The following is a 16,997-nucleotide window of genomic DNA, read 5'->3' on the forward strand; positions in this document are numbered from 1 at the left end:
CAGCCTCGACCTCCTGGGCTCAAGCGATCCTCCAGCCTCAGCCTCCTGAGTAGCTGGGACGACAGGTGCACACCACCAGAGATGGCTAGGGATCATCATCATTACACCCATTCTCCAGAAGGGGAACCTGAGGCTCAGGTCACTCAGCAAAATCCACTAAACACAGTGAAGCAGGTGCACTTCACTCGGAGGCCAGTCAGCCATTGGGATGCACCTCCCAGTCCAAGGGATAGCTGGACAGTGGGGAAATGGAACCCCTCCTGGAGCCAGGACCGGCTCAAAGAGCGGTGGGTCATATTCGAGGCTGAACAAGCTTGAGGGCCAGCGTGGGGAGCACTGGGTTCCCCGGAGTGAACAAGTCTCTGCACACCCAGGCAGAGACTGGGGAGGAGGAGGAAGTGCAGCAAGGCTCCCACCTCTGCTGCAGGTCCAGCCCCAAAGAACAACCTGGTTGGGGGGATGGTGCCAGGGCTGGGTAGAGGAAGACCAAGTACCCCCACACCTCCTCCACTCTCCAGGGAGCACTGTCTGGCCTACTTCAATTCGTGAAAATGCCAGATCAGGTCCTGGGGAGTGGAGCTTGCAGGGGCACCTGGGAGAGCCTCTGCCAGCTGGAGCAGTTGTCAGATTTGCTTGGTTTGCTGCTGCAAGCGATTAGATACAGAATTGGCTCACTAAGTATGGGTCCGAGCAGCCCCACCCGGTGACATGAAGACAGTTTAAGTCCCCTGGAGTACTGATAATCCACTGTCTCCAGACTCCCTGGCTCTGCCTGGGCTGCTTCTGTAAAATGGGCAGCCACGCTTGGGAAAAGCAAGGCAGGGTGTCGTGTCTGAGAGTGCTCAGACAGCACCAGGCAGGGCTGAGTGTTACCCATTTTGGAAGATAATCGGCTTGGGGTCACCGATTTTGATCCAAAATGACCCAAAACGAGTGTCACCCATTTTGGAAGATAGTTGGCTTGGGGATGCCTCTGTCCTCTTGGCCTCAACCCTTCCTTCCCCCCGGGGTTGACCCTGGATATTTAAATTTCAGGGGAGTGAACAGGAATTTCTGGCCCTGGGAGCTGTTAGGATGGTTTTAGAGCCCCCTACGGTAAATCCAGCCTCTGCCTCCTCTGGTTGGTGGCCCTGGGTGAGTGCCACCATCTCCCAGGACCTCTGCTTTCTCCTGGCAAAGCCTGGGTGTGAGCCTGGCTCCAGGGTTACCTGTCACAATAGATCGTAATCTTGCACGTTGCTTTGCTCGTTCGTATCACGTCCGCAAACTGTTCTGACTTGTTCACAGCTACAGCGTCACTCATCAAACTTTGCCCAGTACAGACAGATTGGAAATGAAGGAACAAATGAATGAGTGCGGGAGGGATCCCACCATTTACTAGACCCAACGGAGGATTTCAAGGGAAGCCAAGTTCAGCAAGGGCGCACATCACCGCTGGATGCTGGAGGTTCTGGGCCCTGCAGGGCAGGCACTGCACCCGCCATTTCCCTCCCTGCGCCAACCTTGTTTGGCAGTGGCTCAGGACCGAGTCTTGTCGGAGTCTATGGGGCCCTGCAGCTGCAGCGAAATGTCCTTCTGAGAAGTTGGGGGAGGGTCTTTGAAATCCCAGAGAGGCAAGAGGCGGGGATAATTCGTAGCCATTTAACAAAAGACAGCTACTTCCGTGGGGTGGGATAGCATGTGGTGGGGGCACAGTTACTGAGTGGCCCCTGAGTGTGGCAGTCCAGGGCCCCTGCTGGCCTCACCTTTCTGGTTTATTTTTTCCTTTTCTCCACCGCGTTTACTCCTGCGCAGCACAGCACATCCTCCGGAGATCTAAATGAAATCCCCTGCAGGAAAGGTGGACTCCACGCATGGCCTCAGGCACCTGCCCAGTCCCCTCCTTGCAGGTGTCAATCTCCCTGCGCAAGGGAAGAGGCCGGGTTTGCAGCTGGGAGGTCCCGCCCAGCTCGGCCTCAGCACTGGGAAATCGGGCCAACTCCTTCTTTTCTGGGGCTCAATTTTCCTCCACAGTGGAGTCGGGTGGCAGGCTCTAAGGGACCATGAGGACCGGGTGCTGGGTAACCAGGAGTTGACTGGCTCCCATCCGTCCTTCAGTGCCAGCTCTCCACCTGCTTTCAGGAAGTTTTTGACTTCAATCATTTTGCATCAGCTTGGCCGAGAAAAGGCCCTGGAAGCAGTTGGGGTCGCCAAGCATCCAGCCTGGTGGTGCAGGGAGACCATTTGGCCCGGCACCCAGCACCCGGCACAACACGCACCCCGTACCCAGCACCTGGCACCCAGCACCCGGCACCTGGCACCCAGTACCTGGCACAGCACGCACCTGGGGCATTCAGTTCCTCCTGGGCTGGGTGCAGCAAGGCTGGGTGCGCTCTCTGCGTTGGGATGGCCGGGCCACCCCAGACTTCTCCCTTTGGTATTGGGGAAGGGGCAGCCTCCTCTCACTGGGAAACGTGTCATTTGCTGCGGCACAGCCCAAGGGCTGGGGGTGAGCTGTGGGGTGCGGAGGGGAAGACCTCCGCTACTCAGGGAAGACCTGAGTAGCATGGACAGTCTGGGACCACTGGCCTGTGCACCAACGCTGCAGGGGAGGGAACGGCTCTGTCATCGTCTTGGTTCCTGTCACCCTCACTACAGCGTGACTATGTCTATTTTTCCGTTGAGAAAACTGAGGATCAGAGAGACAACGGACCTTGGAGGTTGGCTTGGCATTTACCAATCTGGGGGTGGGGGTGGCACCAAGGCCTGAGACCTGCACGCAGTCTGGGGAGCCAGGACCAAGCTGTAGGTGGCTGTTGGCAGACTTATGGCATCAGTATCTCCCAGCAACCATACATCTGCCTCCTGGTAAAGGCGGGAGGCTGGGGTTATTTTTGGAGACTGAGTTAGAATTGTGATGATGGGCAGGGCTGAGGCCCCTCCCCAGGCATTAAATGAATAAGAGGCAGGCAAAATCTCTCCCTGTCCCTCCTGAAGAAGCTCCCCTCCTGGTGGAAGTCCTGCCTCTGTGGACCAGAGGAACCTGCTCCCCCGAAGTGATGCTGCCATCAGGGGCCTATCACAGCCTCATCTTGGAATTACACTTTAAAGCTGTATTCAGTCAGAGCATCTATGTGAACTCTACAGGTGTTGACCAGGGAGTGGGTTCTTCCCTGCCTGGGCTGCCCCTCAGAGGGCACTGAGATCATCCTCTGCCCTTCATGGACCCCAGTTTCCCCCTCCTGTAGAGGCACCCTGTTGGACTGAAGTCTCAGCAACCCCTGAATCTCCATTTGCTGATTGTGAACCTCCTCCAGTCCTTGCCTCCTCAATTGCCGTTACATTAAGTGGTGCTCCCTTTGCATATGTGGGGAAGAGTGAAGTTCAGGAAGCTGGTGCTCCAGAGACCCTGCAAATGATTCCTAATTAGGTTAGTTCTCTAAACTTCACATCAGCTTATGTTTTTAGACGAAGATTAAATGGAAGTGAGCTATTTTCCACTTCAGATGTCCCCATGAGATAGCCAGGCTAGTCGCTGCCCCCTGTTGGCTTTCTGCACTAATTGCAGGCAAAGAAACAACAGAGGACAAGCAGCCTTGCAGCTACTGAAATTTTGCGGCTGCCTGACTTGAACACAGAAGTGGCAATAATAAGGTCTTTGATGGATTCTAAAGGGGGTCAGGGACCCTCTTCCTTCCCTGCTGTGTAGAACCACAAAGCATGAGCCAGAAGGAGACTTGGGGCCCAAGTCTGCTCCTGTGCCCTACACTCCTGTCATTTGTGTGTGATTGGACCCTAAAGAGTGCCTGGCCTGTCTTCCCATGTGGGCAAGGACAGGGCTGTGCTCCTTCTGGGATCTCTCTTGGGGCCAGAACAGGGCCTCGCCTGTTGACTACATTACATCAGTAGTTGTCAGACAAATGACTGAGCAAATAAATGAAGTGACTTCATTCCTCCAGGCCTGAATTTGTAGTCTATGAAATGAGGATAGAAGAGGCACTGCCTCCGTGGGGATGATACATTCCTGGCTGGGAGGACTATGTGAACAGCACAGGGCCCTGTGCTGTATTGCCCGCCCCGCCACCCCTGACCTCACCTGCTGGTCGGGCCTGCCAGGAGCCCTGGGTCATTGCTGTCAGATTCAGGTTGCATATTTGGGGGCAGGAAGGGGGGTGGCTGTGCATGTAGGATTCCCCTCGAGATGGTCTGATTAGCATTTTTAGGAATGAGGAAGAAGCATTTTTAAAGCTCACTTCAATTCCTCTCCTTCGTAGGCCCATTGGAAACTTTAAGATATCATGTGTATCATAGAAACGGTGTGGGTGTGGAGGTGCAGGGGAGTTTTGTTTTGTTTTTTTGAGATGGAGTCTTGCTCTGTCACCCAAGCTGGAGTGCAGTGGTGTGATCTCAGCTCACTGCAACCTCCACCTCCCAGATTCAAGCGATTCTCCTGCCTCAGCCTCCCAAGTAGCTGGGACTACAGGCACCCACCACCACACCCGGCTAATTTTTGTATTTTTAGTAGAGATGGGGTTTCACCATGTTGATCAGGCTGGTCTCGAACTCCTAACCATGTGATCTGCTAGCCTCGGACTCCCAAAGTGCTGGGATTACAGGCACAGGGGAGTTTTAAGAGGGAAAATGCACATTTCCGCATCTCTGTCCAAGGAGGGTGTTGTTATTTCAAGTCAGTTCCACAAACTTCCTGGAGGTGGCGACCTTGGGACAGGACGTTCATCCCAGAGCGGCTCTACTTTGCCTTTTTAAGCCTTCAGAATAAATTAACCTTAGATGAATACTTCCACTGTGCTAAAGAAGCGAGAGAATTCCAGCAAAATCTGGTTCATTGACAGACGGTTGGCCCGGACAATTCAGGTCCAAGGAGCTGTGTTGTTTTAGCACGTCCTCCCCTGGTCCTGAGAATGTAATGTAGGGTGATTTGGATACTAAGGTTTGTGGGCAAATTTATTTGGGGTTATTTTAAAGCTGGTGTCTGTCCCCATCTTCATCTTGGTGGGGGCACCGTGGACTGAAAACCAGGCCCCACCTTGCAAATGTCCCATGCGGTGGTTGCCCTTCCCACCCCAGCCCCGTCCAAATGATCCCTTTTGCGGTGCTCAGAATAGACTGGTGGGGACAAAATAAAACTTCGTCGGTTGCTAAGAATCACGAGCACAGGGATTCATGCGGGCCGTGTAGAGCTCCGGGCAGTCAGAGACTGCAGCGCAACAGACACATTCCCCTAAAGGTGGCGCAGGTCTCCAGGCTTGTCGTAGGGGCTAGAGGAATCTAACGGGGGTCCCGACTGGACTGGGGCCTGGCAGTCAGACCCCCACTCACCCACTCCTTCTCAGGCCTGGAGTGTTCAGAGAGCTGCTGCCACCCTGTCCTCTCTGGCAGCACAGGCTTTGGGTCTTCTGTGGAGTTGGGTGATGAGTGTGTCAGATTTGATGGGAGCCCAGTCATCCATCCAGCTGTTGCCCCCACTAAGGGGTCCCCCGTCCTGCCTGCCTCCTGCCAATGCAAGCAGTTGTCCCCAAGGAGGGCTGTAGCCAGCCCCAAGTGGGCTTACCACCAAGAGGGGGCACAGGGAGAAGAGGCCAAGGAAGTCAAGATGTGGGAGACGTGATTATCCCCCACCCCAGATACCTCCACAGAGGCTCGGGCTAGGCCCCCAGCCTACAGGGAGACTGAAGGTCAGGGTTAGAGGACACTCAGACCACCTCCTTCCCATCCCCTGAGCCCATCCCTGTTGGCTTCTGAGAAACCCAGCCATGCTGCCACACCGTGGCTTCTCCAATGCACTGAAGATGGCGGGAGGAGGTTGTCTTGTCAAAGGAAGGGACCCCAATGCACAGCTTGAGACCCCATTAGACACGTCATATCTCTTCCCAAGGCTCTCTGCTGGCCCTTGTCATGGAAGATCCCCACTCACCTTCTTGTCCTTATAATTGGTCAGCCTAGGTCCAGCCGGCTTCAGCCTGAAGGGTGGGCACTAGCCTGGAACTTGCCTCTTCCTTACACCCAGTCAGCTCTCACATTTTCTCGAACAGCCGGCCTCTGCACTCCTGGGGTCCCTTTCTAGCATCTCAGAAGCACAGTCTTTCTGCACATCGTTACAGGCTTAAGTCAAGGGGGTAGTAGGAGCAAAAAAGATGAGTAACCTTGTGTAGTGGTGAGTTCCCTGTCACCACAGGTATGTGAGCGGCAGCAAAATGATCCCTGTTAGGAGTTTTCTACATTGGGCCATTGTTTGGGAACCTCCCTTTGAACTAGTTTTCCAGGCTGATTCCTAGATGAGTCAACAGTTCTGTTCTCTGGCTCAAAATTGCACTTTCTGCAGTCCCTGGGGTAGCATCACCCGGGCCAAAGGAGCAAACAGCTGCTACGCTACGTAACTTTGGAGGGGCCCTGGCCCAAGCTACTGCACTGGAGGCTAATGAGCATTTAGGGCTGAATACTGTCTGCTGTCATCCCATTTTGCTTCTATAGCAAAATAGACTGGGTAAGTGATAAAGAACAGAAATGTATTTCTCATAGTTCTGGAGGCTGGGAAGTCCAAGATCAAGGTGCCAGCAAATCTGGTGTCTAAGGAGAGCTTGTTCTCTGCTTCTAATATGGCATTTTCTTGCAACGTCCTCACATGGCAGAAGGACAAAAAAAAAAAAAAGTGAATTCGCCCCCTCAAGCCCTTTTATGAGGGCACTTCTTACCTCCCCAAGGCCCTAGCTCATCATATCCTTGCACTAGGAATTAAGTTACAACATGAATTTGGGAGGGACACAAACATTCAAACCATAGTAATATTTTCTGAAGATATCAGGTGCTAATACCTAGAACCTGTACATGTTACCTTTTGCAGGAAAAAGCGTTTGCTAATGTGATTAGGTAAGGATTTTGAGATTAACAGGGAGTATCCAGGTAGGCCCTAAAAGGAATCACGTATATACTTATGAGTGGGAGGCAGGGAGACCTGGCCACAGACACACAGAGGAGAAGCCCGCATGAAGGCAGAGACAGAGTTTGGAACCATGTGGCCACAAGTCAAGGAATGCCCAGAGCCACCAGGGGCTGGAAGGGGCAAGAAGGAGTCCCCCTGAGGGCCTCCCGTGGAGCACAGCCCTGCTGACTCCTCATTTCAACCTGGTATTACTGACTTTGGACTTGTGGCCTCCAGACTGGGAGGGAACATCTTTCTGTTGTTTTATGCCACCAAGTTTGTGGAACTCTACGAGTACAGGTGGACTAAGGCCAGGTGTATGTGGATTGGTCTTTGGTGTTTCACAGACAAAACTCAGCATCGTAGCTGGCCCAGAGCCCAGGCTGCTGCTTGGGCCAGGGCCCCTCCAAAGTTACGTAGCGTAGCAGCTGTTTGCTCCTTTGGCCCGGGTGATGCTACCCCAGGGACTGCAGAAAGTGCAATTTTGAGCCAGAGAACAGAGCCCCTGCTGCAGAGCCACCCAGCAGGACTTGCTGTCTGAGGTCTGAGGGGCCTCCACTCTCCGTCTGAGGTCTCAGGGACCTCCACTCTCTGCCTGAGGTCTGAGGGACCCTCTCCACTCTCTGCCTGAGGTCTCAGGGACCTCCACTCTCTGCCTGAGGTCTGGGGGCCTCCACTGCCTGAGGTCTGAGGGACCCTCTCCACTCTCTGCCTGAGGTCTGGGGGCCTCCACTCTCTGCCTGAGGTCTGGGGGCCTCCACTCTCTGCCTGAGGTCTGGGGAGCCTCCACTCTCTGGCTGAGGTCTAGGGGGCCCTGCATCAGGAATGTTGGTGGGGAGGGTGCTTCTCCTCCCACCCTGTCTACACACAGCCGTAAGAGAGTTTGAGTGGGGCAGGGAGAGAAAGTTTGATTCTTGCCTTGTCTCCTTCAAAATCCTTCTCACACTTCAGTTATCAAACTTGTCCCACAGACGCCAGAATAGATGCGCTCTGCGGGGCCCTGTAATGAGAAATGGCTCAGCGGGAGGGTGCCGTAGCGTGCAGACGATTCCATTTCCAGTCTTCCCCAGGCCAAGCCTCTGCGTTCCAGCAGCTCTGGAGGAGCAAAGATTCCCGTAGATGATGATAGATGGGTGGGCGATGATGTGGCCTGACTTCACCCCTCCAGCCGGCAAATATTTCACCCCCTCTGGGACCTGCTGAAAAGCTCACTGGTTTGGGAGACCATCCCAGAACGCTGACGGGGGTCTCAGAGCGGTGCTTTCCAGATGGCCTGTTATCGCCGCATCGTGGAGGATCTGTCCAGTTGTCTGTGTTGAGCATGTATTTATATACTATAAAAAGCCATTTTTGTTGTGGGAAAAGAAGGTTGAGGTGAAGGCAGAGACCCTGACGGCCCACGGGGGCAGCCTGGGCACCATGAGGCATGGGCCAGGTTCACACACGTTGGATTCGGGGGGCTGTGCCAGTGACCTGTGCCCCAACTCAGCTTGTGGGGATGCGGGGGTGCCCAAGTCAAGGTGCTGCATGAACTGTCTTTTTTGCTGGTGTGGGTACGTGTTCATTCCTTTGTCAGATGAAGAAATTGAGGCTCAGAGAGGCCAAGTGGAGGCTCAGGGTGGCAGAGCAGACTTGGTGGGTCTGGTGGGCCTGGTGCAGAGCCCACCATTCCTGCCTCCTCCAGGAGGTAAGGGGGTTACCCCGGTGCCTCCATGGCCATGCCCTGACTCTCCCTCAGTTTCACATCAGTGGGTCCATGGGATGTGAAACTGCTGCCCTGCTCCGCCCCCACGCACCTGCACATGTGAACCTGGAGGGCCCTCCCAGTCTTTCAGGACCCCCACGCCTTTCTTCCACATCATCTACTCTCCTTCCACAGCTGGGCAGCCTCTTTGTACCCCAAGCCTCTGTGAGCTTCTACTAACGGCCAGGCACCCCTGATCACCTCTAAGTTATCTGTTTGGTGACTTTTTAGTAGTTCCGTTCCATGTTTTTTTTTCAAGAACAACAGCATTTTAAAAAATTAATACTTGCACTTGGTAGAAAACTCAAACCATGAAGTTCTGAAGAGTGCAGAGAGGCAGAGGTCGTCCCACCTCTGTTTCGAGCACCTGGTTCTGCGGCAGGGAGGTTCTGACATCCCTACCCACAGATATCCATGTCCGGGGGCTGCAGGAGCCAAGGAATGCCGGGTGCTTTAGAGCCACAGGGCTGTATTCTCTCATGGTTCTGGAAGCCAAGATCAAGCTGTGAGCAGAGCCAGGCTCTCTCTGAGGCTCTAGGGAAAGATGAGGCCCAGGCCTCTCTGCAGCCTCTGGTGGGTCCCTGGCTGTGGCAGCACTGTCCCCACCTCCGCCTCCATCTTCCCACGGCATCTCCCTGGGTGCGTGTCTGTGTCCACGTTTTCCCTTGTTATAAGGACACCAGTCATGTTGGATCAGAGCCCACCCATCTCCAGCATGACCTCATCTGAACTAATTGCATCTGCAACCACCCTATTTCCAAACAAGGTCATCTTCTGAGGTCCTGGGGCTTAGGACTTCAACATGTGAATTTTAGGACACAATTCAACCCAGGATAGATACACACATCATCAACCGTAAATGCACATGTCGACACATGGTTCTGATGTTGATGAAGGTGCCAATGGACGTTAGTCCCCACCCTTTACTCACCTCCTGTCCTCTACTTGTCTGATTACCTCAATGGGTCCTCGGGGCGGCCCCATAGCAAATGCACACCATTCTTTCTCCCAGCTGCATAACGCGCCAGTGTGATGATGAACGCCTGTGTGCGTCACAGCTGCCGATCCGCATGAAGGCTCTTTCCGTTGTTTGAAATTACAAATCCTGCTGCAGGGAATAAGCTGGGGTGGGGGAGAGGGGGCGGTGAGGGGGGACATCTTCAGGCCCAAGTCCTCGTGGAGTTTTGTGAGCATTCACGAGGAGTCCAGCATGGGGTCTACAGCCAGGCTCAGGTGGAAAGTGGTTGCCAAACCTGTTGAAGCTTCTGACTTCCGTCCACCTCCAATGTCCAAGGGCTTGTTCCCTGCCCACCTCTTGCAGCCCTCCCAAGCCCCCTCCTACAGAAAGGATTGCTAAGCCTGGAATTTTCCTCCAGACTTAACCAGAGATGCCTGTACCAAACATTTCCCCAGCATCCCGAGCATGTGCTGCCCTGCTGCAAGGAAGTGCCGTTAGGTCACGGTGTCCATTCCAAGACCAACAGGGCCAAGCGTCTAGACTGGTGGGGCTCCTGTACTGGCCGCCTGTGGTTTCCAGAAACTTCCCTCCGGGTCCTTGGGAAAAGGCTTCCTCCACCGTGGCTGCCCCAACCCTGTGTTCCAACCTTGTTCCTCCAACCCCAAGTCACTTCTAATCAAGGTCACAGGCAGCCCGAGCTGGCTGCAGGTCCCCTGTGATTTGGGGAACTCAGAGCACAAATCTGTGCTCCATTGTGGAAACCAAAACCTACCCACCTCGAGGTGCTCTCGATATTAAAACCAGATATTCCCACACCCGGAGCCTTAAAGTGACCACAGCTTCATGTATCTTCACAGAGACCAGGAAAGGCTGGCGTCCAGCAGGCTATGGCTGAGTGCAAGACCGTCTACCTCCAGTGCCTGATTTTGGCATAACACCTCTGAAAGTCATCACCAGAGCATCCATCCTCCGGGTGGTTTCCTGGGGACAGAGGTCCCTCTGGCAGAGTGAGTTGGGTGTGCACTGTCACTGTCTCCCCCAGCCACCACAGCCACTCCCATGGGGCCTCGTTATTACATCGATTTCCAGAGGAAGAAGCGGTGCTCAGGACGGTGAATAGCGCTGTCTTCCTGCTGCTTCCATGGCAGAGCTGGGACCCAAACTCACGAATTTCTCCCTTTGTATGGGGGTCTGAGAAGAGAAGTTCTCCAAAGCCAATCTACCTGCAGGTGTGCTAGGGCCTGCCACGCACTATGAAATTGGGGTGGGGGGAACAATGGGGTCCTGGGTGAGGGGGCTGGAAAGTGTTCTCTGCCCAGTTCTTTTCATTGTTGCCTGTGTTTGAAAGTTTTCAAAATCCAAAGAAAGTTAAGAGGGAAATCCTGCACTGAATGGAGGGTGAGGGAGCCCAGCTTGGTGGCCCTAGCATAGGGCAGGTGTTGGGGCCAGCCCCTGGGGTTGGGGGAGGAGCAGCCCCATGGGCACAGCGTCCCCTCCCAGGGTGGCTTTGTTGGAGCTGCTGTCCTCGCTGAGGGGCCAGACGTTGATGCGTCTGCCTCCCAGGCTGGCTATGGGCAGGTGGAGGGGACCCTTCCCAGGGACTCCAGTGGTGGAGGCGGCTTCTCAGTTCGCCCTAGCAGTTTCAGGCTCCAGGGGAGTCACCAGCCTGCAGGGAGCCAGGCTTGGGGGACACGCACATGAGGCTGCATCCCTGGTGGGCCCTCCCTGGGAGAATGGTGCCCATGGCCACCACAGCTCCCCGGGACAATGAGTGAGTCCAGGCAGGGAGAGGGCTGAACCCTGTCGCTGCAAGAACTGTGCAACCAGGAACACCGAGGTCGATGGACATCTTTCCCCTCCCCCTCCTTTCATCCCTCCCGTCCTCCTCTCCATACCTCCCCTCCCCTTCTCCATGCTTCCCCTCCCCTTCTCTCCATCCCTCCCGCACACTTCCCCTTCCCTTCCCTCTCTCCCTCCATCTTCCTCCCCTTCCTCCTACCTCCTCTTTTCTCCTTCCTCTTCCTCCTCTCTCCTTCCCCCTCCATTTCTCCCACTCCTTCTTCCCTTCCATCCCCTCTTCCTTCCTCCTCCCATCTCCTCCTCCTCAGGTGCAGTCCTTCCCTCTCTTTTCACCTCCTTCTCCCCCTTTCTTCTTCCCCTCACCTCCCCTCTCCCCTCCTCTCCCAGCTCCGCCCCTCCCCCACAGCCTTTGGGTGTGGTGCTTTATGAAAATTCTCCTTCTCTTTCCAGTTTCTAAAGAGAGTCTTTCACAAGGAAGGAATGGCTAGAGCCCCAGAAGGCAGCCACAGTAGGTTTTGAACATTTTGATCTTGTTCAAAGCATTTGGTCTCTTTCAGCATATGCAGAAGGCTTGTGTGTGCGGTGATCTGCACTCCCCACATCCCAGCCCAGGGGTGGGCATTCCTGCTGTTCCCGCTCGACAGTGGGGTACACCAAGATCCCTCAAGGGCAGTGACTTGCTCACTCCTTAATGGGCCAGCGGCTGAGCTGGAGTGAGGTGCCCTAGTTCCCATCCACATCTCCACAGCTGCAAGGACACTTCCTGCTGGCTACGACGTGGGGATCAGACTAAGACAACAAGAACATCTCGAGACTGTACTGCTCCCCAGGCCTGGGCATGAGGGGCTAAAGGGAGAAAATAAGACACAGCCAGGTTCAACAGCCAAGGGTTGCCTGGGGCCCCCTCCCTCCACACCCACCGACACCAGATCTGGCCCCACAGACAGCGGAGATGGGCCTCGGCTTGCCCCTGCCTTCAGGGGGCGTTATTGCTTGTCCCTGGACCATGTCAAGAACCTCTGCTTGCACCTCCTCATCTCCTGTCCACCCTGCATATGTATGGCGTTCAGATGACTCTTCCTAGGGCCCAGCTTTAACCCTGCCTCCCCAGCTCAACAACCTTCAGTGGCTCCCCATTGCTTTGCAAATTAAGAACCTAACCGTATTCTTCAGCTTGGCATGCAGGGATCTTCATAACAAGACCCCAGTTCATCATTTTCCCCTCCTTCCCAGCAGCTGTCTCATATAAACCCAGCCCTCTAGCTTCCTAACATGCTCAGCTCTGCACCCTCTCAGCGAGCAGAGATCCATCACCCCAAACAGCCAGGTGTCCCTTCATACCCGTCACAGCGTCACACGTATAAAAATCAGATGAGACCGAGTGCTGGCGAAGATGTGAGGAAACAGAAGGGGTTACAGCTCTTGTGGAGAATGATTCTGAAGTGCTTCACGAAGATCGGTCTGTATAGATCCATCACCCCAGGATTCCCATTCTCGGGCATTCATCCCCAGAAAAACTCAGGCTCTTACAGGAAGATGGACCGGTCTGTTCGTTCCAATGTTATTTGCAAAAGCGGAGAGTCGGAAGCAGCCTACAGATAGATCTCCCAACGGGGAGATGAGCTGCCCTGTGGCACCTGAGCTGAATGACCGCAACGGTATTTCTCATTGTTCAATCTGACAATGTGACTTCCACATTCTTCCTACTGAGAGCCGGGTCTGTGTCCCTTCCCTTGAATCTTGATGGGAGCTGTGACTGCTCCAATCAATAAGTATGGCAGAGGGTTCTCTTCTCTTCTGTCTCTCTCTCTTTCCCTCCCTCTTGGTCTGACCTCCTCTACTTGTCCTGGGAGCCTGTGCTGCGAGGAGGCCCAGGTCACATAGGGAATCCCTAAGCAAGGGTCCCTGAGTGCACAGCCAGCATCAGCTTTTGGATAAATGATCAAATGCTTTTGGATAAATGAGAAGAATGCTTTTGGATCAGCTTTTGGATAAATGAGAAGAGTCCACCATCCTGACCTCTGGCTTTGAGTCTTCCAGAGGAGACCCAGATTTCAGGAATTGGAGAGAAGCCATCCCTGACCCGGAGGGAGCATGGAATCCATGGCTGTTCCACACCCCGAAGGTTTGGGGAAACACGTGATAGAAATGGAACCATGGCACATGCGAGTGCTGGGCTGTGCAGAGAGCGTAAAGAGGAAATAAGCACTGCTGCATGGGCCGGTGCGCCATTGACCTCAAACATATACTTTCAAAATGACAAGTAGTGGAGGTGTGAAATATGACCCTGTTTCTATAAATTAAGACACAAGAGCAGGTACGTGGGGCAGCACAGGTGAGGTCAGGACAGGTAAGACTGAGATGAGGGACGAAAGAAGCAAGAAAATAGGAGAAAACTTGAACTTAAAATGGACATTCTCTAAAACTTCCAAAAGAGAAAAGTTGATTAAAAGGAAACCAAACGTGTGCCAGCGGCTGTGGTTTGCCTCCCAGATCTGTGCTCTGTGGATTATTCCCACTCACTCATCTGGCTGCCAGCCCCCAGGAAGGCACTGGGGACGCCAGTGAGGAAGGCTTAGGCCCTGTCAGGCAGCTCCCTGTCCAGTTGAGAAGGGCACTGGGTTCCCTGGAGGGCGTTTGCTGGAAGTTGCCAGGTGGGTCAGGATACAAGAGAGAGGAGGCACGAAGGTGCAGGAGGGGAGGGAGGCCTAGTGACAAAAGTGGACTGGGAGGTGGTGGGCTTGGTGGCGCACTGCCTGCATGGAAGGATGTGTGTCGGGGGTGCCCTCACAGAGATGGGGAGACAGGAAGGCGACAACTCATTCACTTTGAGACGTTTTGCTTTTTCTGCATGGGGGAGTCCTTCAGTCCCAGAATTCGGACGTGCCCGACAGTGATCAGAAATCTTGAACCGTGCTCCCGACAGGGCCAGAAACCCCGAATGAAGGTGGCGACTTTGCAGGGTCAGCCCCCGAGCGAGAGGAGAGCGCATCCCGACCTCCCCCTGCCCTGCCCGAGACCATTCTTGGGCTGTGAACTGCGAGCCGCTCTGACCTGCGGCGCATCGAAATGCGTCAAGCCGCGAAGGCAGCGATTCCCGTTTGCGTCTCTGCTGGCAATTCTGTCACCACACTGGGCCTTGCCACTCACCTGGACGCAGGATTTCGCTCCTGGCCGGCCCCGCCACCAGCACCGAGCACAGAGGCAGCGGCCTGGGCAAGCACCAGTCCGGCCAGTTCGCGCATCCCGGTCCTACCCTGCGTCTTAGCGTCAACGATCTGCCCAGTTGCTCACACCCATGCCTCGCGGACCAGGCTTCGTTGCTGCAGTTGGGAAGGTAGCTGAGACCCAGTGTGGGAGACTCAAGAGTGTGGACGCGCCAGCCTTTGCCCAGCGTCCGGCGCCCGCTCTCTCCGCAAACCCCAGATAGCGGGCGCCCAGATGAAAAGGGCGCATGGTCCTCGCTTCAGATCCACCGCCCCGCTTCGCTCCCAGTCCAGGCCCCACGCGGCAGCGGGTGGAAGCGCCGCTCTCACGCGCGCCCTCCAGAGGCAGTGGGAGGACACCCGCGAGCGCTATGCGCTCAGAGCCACCACCCACCTGGACGTGCCCAGCCTCTACTCCCAACAGCCTGGCACCGGTAGGGACGTTTATCGTCCGCAGTTATAGGATCAGAGACGCGAGGTGCCTCCTTCAGGGCCATACAACCCTAGAGCGGAGGGAATTAGATTTCAGACGCAGAGGAAGCCCGCCAGGCCTGAGGGAGAGAAGTGGAAACGCCACCAACCTGGGCAGGCAACGCTGAACGGTGCAGGAGTGTCCAAGCGACGCTCACAGACCCAGGGGAGCCTGCGTGAATTGGACGGCTCTCAGAAAAACACTCCTCCCCACAGCCATTGTCTTTTTATCTGGCCCCTCTCTGGCCTCAGTTTCCTTATCCGTGAAAAGCGCCCTAGTGTAGACGGTGTTTGCTCCAAGGCTAGCGCTCCAAACGAATCGAATCGGGCGCTCTGTCCCAATTTCCTTGGCCCAGCCCCCTCTGGCTGGGGTACCTCTGCTCCTTGGAGTCTCTCTGACCCTGGACATCCCAGGGAACAGGGCTTGGGAGACCTCAGCTCCTCCCTAAGTTCCCAACTCGCTCCACTTCGGCTTAGTGGCCTCGTCAACAAAATGGAGGGAGGAGCCCCCATGTGTGTGGCTGCCTCCAGGCTAAACAACCCGCGGAGTCCCTGTCATTGATTATTTTTGCCCCTCTTGGGCTAGTATGCCGGGAAAAGGAGATGGGCTGAGCATCTTGTCCTAGAGCCCCTGGAAAAGCCCTCCCACTCGAGATCGCGGCAGCCACGGAGCTCTAGAGGTCCTTCCTGGCAGCCGCCAGAAAGCGCACCCAGGACGCGCTCCCAAGAGGCGCATCATTTTGTCTCTGCGAACCCAGGCCGGGAGGGCCCTGCTAGCTAGGCCTCCGCTGCTCCTGGAGCCCCACCGCCCCGTCAAGCAGCCGGACTCCGGGGCATCGGTGCGGGGCGGGCCGGGAAGGAAGGAATTCCAGGCTTACCCGAGCCACCTACCCTTTGGGAGAGTCTCTTCTCTCTTCCCCCGACTGTGTCTTCCGCTGAAAAATGGGGGCGAAGCTCCCTCCACCGTGCTTATTTGGCAGAATTAAGCAAAGCGGAAGCCCCAGGCCTGCGATCACCTCCGGGAACGTGGGCGGTACTCGGGTGGACAGGACCCGGGGCTGGCCCTGGGAGGATGGATGTATCTCTCCGAAATAACCCGCATAGGGTGAAGCCAGCTTAACCCGCGTTTCCTCGCAGTGACCTAATGTAGGTAAGTCCGAAGTTTACCCCAGATCGGAGACAGCTCCAGGGTGCGTTCTGTTCCCGAACTTCCCGCTGCAGAAATGGGAGGAACTCCCCACCCCTTTAGAGCGAAGAAACGGAGGCACAACGAGGGATGGGGCCTGGCCCCAAGACCTCCGCCCAGGGCAGAGGCTGGGCCTGAAGCTCCCACCCTCTTCTAAGGCCCTGGCTTCCCCGAGAGCGGGCGGTGGGGGTGCCGGCTCGGTGAGGACCTGCGTAACATCGAGTGGGCTGCCAGCGGAGCCCCGTGGTTGCACTTCCTTACATACTGGTACTGAGCCCGGGAACTGGAGAGTTCTACCGAACTACAGTTGGCATTGAAAGCATCTTTCATTAAGTGCAAATATTAAGATATGCCACATTTCGCAGTCCTGTTTTGGCAGTGTTCCCATTTTTAAATTACACGCAAGGTCTTTAATAAAAATATGTGGCTCAGCCTCTTGTAGTTTCTTGGGAGCTCCGGGGTCTCGACGCCGCCCTCCACACATACACAGCCAAACGCACACTCGAGCACACACCACGCGCGCGCACACACAGTTACTCACGCTCGGTCCAACACCCTCCTCGCAGCGGGGTAATTACAGCTCTGGCCGGACGGTGATTGGCCAGCCAGTTCCTCATCTGGGCCCCACAGCCAATGGGTGGCCGCTCAGCCCAGGCCCCGCCCCCCTGGAGCGGGTGGCGCGGGACGGGGGAACTGATCACGCGGGTCCGGAC

This window comes from Colobus angolensis, unplaced genomic scaffold (assembly GCF_000951035.1).
Source record: "Colobus angolensis palliatus isolate OR3802 unplaced genomic scaffold, Cang.pa_1.0 Scaffold143, whole genome shotgun sequence".
In the NCBI taxonomy this organism is placed as follows: Eukaryota; Metazoa; Chordata; class Mammalia; order Primates; family Cercopithecidae; genus Colobus; species Colobus angolensis.